Raw genomic sequence first — 7,678 nt, 5'->3', positions numbered from 1 at the left:
TTGCTAGTGGTATCGTGTTACTGCTGGCTGCTAGTGGTAGTGTGTAACCTCTAGTGGTATCATGTTAATGATGGCTGCTAGTGACAGCATGTTACTGCTGGCTGCTAGTGGTAGTGTGTAACCTCTAGTGGTATCATGTTAATGATGGCTGCTAGTGACAGCATGTTACTTCTGGCTGCTAGTGGTAGCATGTTACTGCTGGCTGCTATAGTGGTAGCATGTTACTGCTAGTGGTAGCATGTAACTTCTGGCTGCTAGTGGTATCATGTTACAGCTGGCTGCAAGTGGTAGCATGTCACAGCTGGCTGCTAGTGGTAGCATGTTACTGCTGGCTGCTATAGTGGTAGCATGTTACTGCTCGCTGCTTGTGGTAGTATGTTATAGCTGGTTGCTAGTGGTATCGTGTTACTGCTGGCTGCTAGTGGTAGTGTGTAACCTCTAGTGGTATCATGTTAATGATGGCTGCTAGTGGTAGCATGTTACTTCTGGCTGCTAGTGGTAGCATGTTACTGCTGGCTGCTAGTGGTAGCATGTTACAGCTGGCTGCAAGTGGTAGCATGTTACAGCTGGCTGCTAGTGGTAGCATGTTACTGCTGGCTGCTATAGTGGTAGCATGTAACTGCTGGCTGCTAGTGGTAGCATGTTACTGCTGACTGCTAGTGGTAGCATGTTACAGCAAGCTGCTAGTGGTAGCATGTTACAGCTACAGTAGCTGCTAGTGGTATCATGGCAGACTGAGACAGCCGTGCACGAGAACTAATCGCTATAGTAACTCGTTCACTCCCCGTGCAATCAAACTTTTCAATGTCAACTTACGTCGCTAGGCTGTTGCAATAATCTTTTATCTTGTCCTTGTCTTACTGTTTATCATTCTCATTCTTTTATCTCCATCTGTATATATCCTGATTTATTTTCCTTTGCTCATATATTTTTGTACTGTTTTGAACTTTTATGTGCGAGACTCTAATTTCCTTATTTGGAGCAATAAAGTTATACTTACTTACTTACTTACTTACTTACTTACTTACTCATGTAACAGCTGGCTGCTAGTGGTAGCGTGTTACTGCCGGTCAGTAACATGAAGGGTGCTGGCTAGCATTATTTTGGTAACAACTTGGAGTGTGCCCTGTTAATTAAATCAATGAGCATATATATATATATATATATATATATATACTGTAGTTGAATATTATACAAATAATGAATGGTTTCCATTCGTGCAATAGTGCAAATATTTCATGAGTTGAAAGATGTAATTTGTTCCATTCAACGAGGAACAAATTACATCTTTCAACTCATGAAATATTTGCACTATTGCACGAATGGAAACCATTCATTATTTGTTTTATACAACAGGTGTTGTATAACAATAGCTGTCTCTCAGTAAGTCATAATGGTATATCAGTGACTGACTTTCAGTAAGTCATAATGGTATATCAGTGACTGACTTTCAGTAAGTCAATAGTATATCAAATGTATTATATATTGTAGAAATAACTGTATATCAGTAACTCATAGTGGTATATCAATAACTGTCTATCAGTAAGTCATAATGGTATATCAAATGTTTTCTTTTCTCCATCTTTACTTCTATTTCTTTTGGTGTAGAAATAAACCCCTGTTAGAACATAAAATTAATTTAATCAGAGTCATTGTCTGTCTTTATTATGAAAATGCTTCAACTTTAATTCAAACATCAACTATTGAAGATTAATTTCAACTCGAGGCCTTGTTTGACATTAACCTACAGTAGTGATTTCTTAGCGCAACGTGAATGGTTAAAAGTAGTAACTATTCATTCACCGGTTATATAGTATCAATCACTGTCTTTCACTAAATCATAATGGAATATCCTTTTGGAAGTTTGGAAGTAGCAAAATGATCAAATGCAGGGGACAAAGGCACCACTGCAGCAACAATCCTAGTCTTGGACTCAGTTGTCGCACCAGAGTTTTTTCCAGGGTTGGTCGGGAGGGGAGGCAATTAAAGGCTGAGAAAATATAAAGCTTGGAATTCAAATAGTTGGAAGTGCCAAAACAAACCTGTAAATATTGCGACATCATGAGCAAATTTAGCGTGCAGGGGTTGGTACTCTCCACCCTACCAACAGCTGTTTGCCAATAGAGTAGATGCTAAATCCCTGTCCCAAAAGATGGAGGTGCGAGCACCATCTTGTACGGACCGGTGCTGTGGCCGAGTGGATAAAGGCGCTGACATTTGAAGCAATGAAGCATAGCAACTGGGAGGTTCGGGGTTCGATCCTCGGTCTGGTCATAGTAGGCCTTAGGTGAGTTTTCATCCAAGAGCAATCTACGGTTTTCCCGTCTGAAGTGACTTGATAACAAATTTGTAAAGATTCCTAATTTGAGTTAAAATGTTGAACTGGAAGCCACCCGTCATGAAAGTTGTAATCCATAAATCCTTGCAGGCTTCTCCCGCATCCCTGATCATTGAAGGAATGTTTGATTATTCTCATTTTTTAGAGAGACCAAAAGTAGATTTTTTTTTTTTCTCCTCCATATGTATTCACGATCACTTAACATGGTACACAAAAAAATTATACATTGCATAAACAACAATGGTATGGTCTGTTACATATTCAAGCAACTGCAGTAAGTATCAGTTAATGTAAGTAGACAGCAAAAGAAACCATTTGCACTACACACAACTAAATAAGAGACTTCTACGTAAACAGGTTTGGACAATACGAAAAGGCATTTCTAAGATCCGGGAAATTCACTTTATTTTTCCGTGGCTGCTTTCGCTTAAAATAATTTAAACTTTCGACGCTCAAAGCAAATTTAAATTTATAAAAGAAATCATCGATATTTGGCTCGGTGTTGCTTGTCTTGCATACGAAAATATAATACTTCAGGTGGATAATTAAGAAGTTGTAAGGGTGACAGTAAACGTTGCCAAAACCAAAAAAGATATCTTGTTTGGAGAAAAAGAATTGTTTATTTAAGAAACGTATTTCGGCATTAAGGATAAAATTTGCCGTCACGTAGCAATCCCAGAAGAGGTGCTCGACTGACTCTTCGTTAATTTTGCAAAAGGAGCACAGTGGAGATTCCGACTTCCCCATCAAAAACAAAAGTCTATTAGTACCTAGAATCCTGTGCAGAAATCTAAACTGAAAGAATTGAAGCTTGGCCTCAGAAAGAGTGCTCCAAGGAATACTAAAAGTAGATTAATGATTTCAGAAATTGGGGCGTGTGGCCCTGGTTCTTAAATACGTCTTCCATATGTAGGGACTGTGAGCCTCAGGCCTCCTCCAAAAGAACAAAACGCGCTAAGACGTCAAATTGAGCGTTCTGAGGCATAATTTACACTACAATGTAGGTCTTTAATAGGTCTAGTCTTCTAGACGCACTGGTTGTTTGTTGTGTGAGGGTATAAATGGGAGGGTGGACACACGTTGGATCTGTAATTAAGGGCGTAGTAAGGGCGTAATTGAGGTCGCAGGAGTCACAGCCGTACATACGGCTCTTACCATAGTCAGAACCATAGTCTCTAACAACGGCTATGGTAGGATTGTTTTCTTTCTTCACCGAATGAAAGTAAAAAGCCCCGACTGAATAACTGGCGACGGAGGTGTGACATTGACAACTTTCGTCGTCACTGCCTCATCGCTACCATGGTCAGTGAAGCCTCCACTGCCCTATCACTAGTTCAGTGAAGCAAATTATAAAATTAAAATGAGGCTATATTTTAATAATGCATCACATTCACTTCATGGTGACAAAACTTTATTGTCAAGTAAAATTAGAAAATGTAGATCACATCGTCTGGCCTTTACTACAACTGTTTTTGAAATTACTTCTAAAATTTTATTTTCGGTTAAATTTCTGCTCCCTTCTCTCCAACAAAATCCTCAAATCCTAACCCTAACAAAAACAAAAGTGGGCTATACGTGAAGCAACCTGGTGAAAGGAGCCCTACGAGTATTACACTTTGGATCGAAGTAACGTTCGCACGCGCTTTTATAACATTTAATGAGGAATTTCAGATATCTCGAAATAATTTCAGATATCTCAAATTAAATTAAAGATATCTCCAATTTATTTAAGATATCTACAAATAATTGCAGATATCTTAAAGCAAATTTCAGATATCTCGAAATACCAGAGAATTTCAGATATCTGAAATTGAATTCGAGATATCTGCAATTCTATTTCAAATATCTGAAATATAATTTCAGATATCTCGAATTCAATTTCGGATATCTGAAATAGAATTGCAGATATCTTAAATAGAATATCAGATATCTCGAATTCAATTTCAGATATCTGAAATGGAATTGCAGATATCTGAAATAGAATTTCAGATATCTCGAATTCAATTTCAGATATCTCGAATTCAATTTTAGATATCTGAAATAGAATTTCAGATATCTCGAATTCAATTCCAGATATCTCGAATTCAATTTCAGATATCGAAAATTCAATTTCAGATATCGAAAATTCAATTTCAGATATCGAAAATTCAATTTCATATATCTCGAATTCATTTCACAACTAGTTATTTAAATGCATATAATGTATACTAGGCCTAACGTTAGCCAGCAAGCAAGCTAGATTCAATCCCACCCATACGTCGACGCGACGATGGCAGCTCTTTGTACATTTTGTACTGTCACTTTGCTGTAGCTTAATTTTCGCACCATTTTACGAACTTCTGCATATGCATTTCAGATATATCGAATTCAATTTCAGATATCTCGAATTCAATTTCAGATATCTCGAATTCAATTTCAGATATCTCGAATTAGAATGTAAGATATCTGAAATAGAATTTCAGTTATCTCGAATTCAATTTCAGATATCTGAATTAGAATTTCAGATATCTCGAAATCTAATTTAGATATCTCGAAGTCAATTTCATATATGAAATAAAATTTCAGATATCTCGAATTAAATTCCAGATATCTCGAATTTAATTTTAGATATCTGAAATAGAATTTTAGATATCTAAAATAAAACAACAATTTAAGATATCTCAAATTCCCGATTAAATGTTTAAATGGCTTTCCATACGCGCGCTGGTGTTTTAATTGCATTGTGCTTTGAGTGTGACTCTACGGAAGCTTTAATGTGCCATCAACATAAGAAAAACTTTGCCCCATAAGTTGACATTTTTCAGTAAATTGGTTAGATAACAAGATAATATCATATCAAAAATCAGAAAAATGTTGGATTGCTCAGTTGCTTTAACTGAGCAATTGAACAATTTTCTGACTTTTGATAATATATTATGTAAATATCTTAACAAATTACTGAAAAATGTTGACTTATTGGTGAAAAGTTTTCTTATGTTGGTGACACTTTTAAGCTTCCGTAGACTCTTACCTAGCTCTACAAGAAAAAAAGTCAGGTGGGCACTTCGGTTGTCAATAAAAGGTTAACTGTCCATACACTAACGGGTTTAACCGGTTAAAATAGACCAATTAACTGGTTAACCACATAAGAATTGAGCCGGATATACTTGGGCCCCCAAGAAGATTCCCCTTTTTTTTCATTTGAAGCCCAAACCATGGTTGGGCTTGGGTGAGACTAGAAAACAGACATGTGTCGCGAGTCACTACTATCATCTTCAGCTTACGAACTAATAATAAACGAATAAGGGTAACATAGGAACAAGAACACAAGGTGAAAGTAGATTTAATTTAACAGTGTTAACAACGGGCTATCAAGCAGTTTGTTCAGATTAGGCTTCTTCCAGTTAATATGGAGACGTTCGTCAATCCTAAGCTGGAGTTATAATTAGTGTTAGCTGAGTCAATGATGTGTTTAGGCCATCAGCTGAAACTCAAAAAGAGGCTGTAAAATCAGTTTCGTTCCAGCAACACTGGGTCTAGATTTTTAAAGCATTTTGGGGTAGTTCAATGCATCACAGACATTACATCAAAAGTTCTCAAAAAAATTTCCTGCAGTATTTTCGTAACGCACCCTCGAAATTGGGTATGTTATATAGACATTAAGTGCTACGATTCTTTGTATTAGGAACACATGTGCTAACGTTAGATTTGGTACAGTGGTGCATACATACCACTCTTTTCTTATATGTTTAATTGCGACTGATATATTTTTTTTGTATAATAGTTGGGTCAGGGTTACAAGAATGGTGGAAGAGGATTCTGGTCTAAGGGTCAGTGATGGTTGTTTTCAGGCATTACAAGTTGTGCCCTCCCCCCCCCCCCCCCTCCATTTTCGCCAAAATGGTAAAAAATCACATTCTCAACTTTGAAATATGAAATGCAATTTTTGCACATTATAACTCAAGGGTTTTAATTATAAAAATGTACCACTTTTAATAAACTCAAATATAATGCTTTGTAATAAATCAAATATATTTAGATTTTCCCCCTATGTTATGAATGCATTTCGTCTGTGCATGTATGCGTAAATATACACATATAATGAAAAGTTCCTCTCCATAATTGTTACACTCCCCATCCAAACTGTTTTACACATGTGACCCCCTCCCCCTCTACTTTACATGTAGCTAAATCCCTAGTTACAGTGAGATGTGCCAATGCCCCAAGACCAGTGAGCTATTTCTTTTGTATAAATCAATATATAAGTTGGCACACTAAGACATCATGGCATATCGTAGATGTGAAATAAAGTTAGTCGGTATATATCCGTTACCTTAGTACTCTTTCTACAGTCTTCTGCAAAACTAGGTACTTTCTCCATGTTACGGAAACGACATGTTTATAATTCGTATTCCTGCAAAAAGTGTTCCCAAGGGAGTTAAAAGAAAAGAAAAGAAAAGATCGACAAGGTTTCGAATGGTATTTTGAATAATAATAGTTCTATATTCTACAAATAATATGAATAATAAAGGTGAATGGTACAAATAAGTGAATAACAAAGACAGTTAACTTAAGCCCCAGATAGAAAGAAATAATGTATCTATTAAGACTGGGTCGATACACTCAATGGTGTAGTAGAGCTGGGCCTTTGCGATGATTCAAGATACAGGTTCTTCATCAAAAAGCGCGGCGCGAAATTAATAAGTGATTAAAAGTTCATCCAAGGACAGTACTGTTATACAGGATCCACTTCAATTCACTGCATGGAAGTCAGATATGGTATGGAAAAGGGAAAGTCCATTCCGTAGTAGAGGTGAAGATAATTAGATGAAATAAAAGTCACTAAAGACTTGAATATTCTTCAGTCAAAACTTGAACAGATGCACAAAACGTGTTCACAATATGAATAAAACAGGTAACGAAATGTTACGGCAAAACAATAAAGAACCGTGAAATTGGAACAGGGTCAGGGGCGATGATTCCCCAACAACAGTATATAAACCTCTGACTGGTTTCAGGACGCGGTATTTGCGTCATCGTCATCAGTAAATGTAGTTGTGAATATGCAAGAGGTAAAGCATGCCCATAACACCCTCCTCCCCCCTCCCCTCTCAGCAAAAAAAGTGTGATTTGAAGAAAATGTGGATATTTATCATAAGGTGTCTGGTAGGTAGGGTAATCTACGTAAAACTACTAATAGCTTAAATGAATATATGAATAAGATTATGTTTTCTGGTTCCTTTAAACTCTGGGGAACAAAATAATGACAACATGACTTTGAAAAAGTTAACCCTCTTCACAAACTTCAAACTTGATTAAAATTTCAGACTAAGATATCAAGATTTAACACCATCACAGTTC

Source organism: Apostichopus japonicus, chromosome 15 (genome assembly GCF_037975245.1).
Source record: "Apostichopus japonicus isolate 1M-3 chromosome 15, ASM3797524v1, whole genome shotgun sequence".
Taxonomy (NCBI): Eukaryota; Metazoa; Echinodermata; class Holothuroidea; order Aspidochirotida; family Stichopodidae; genus Apostichopus; species Apostichopus japonicus.
Note: the sequence above shows the minus strand (reverse complement) of the source record.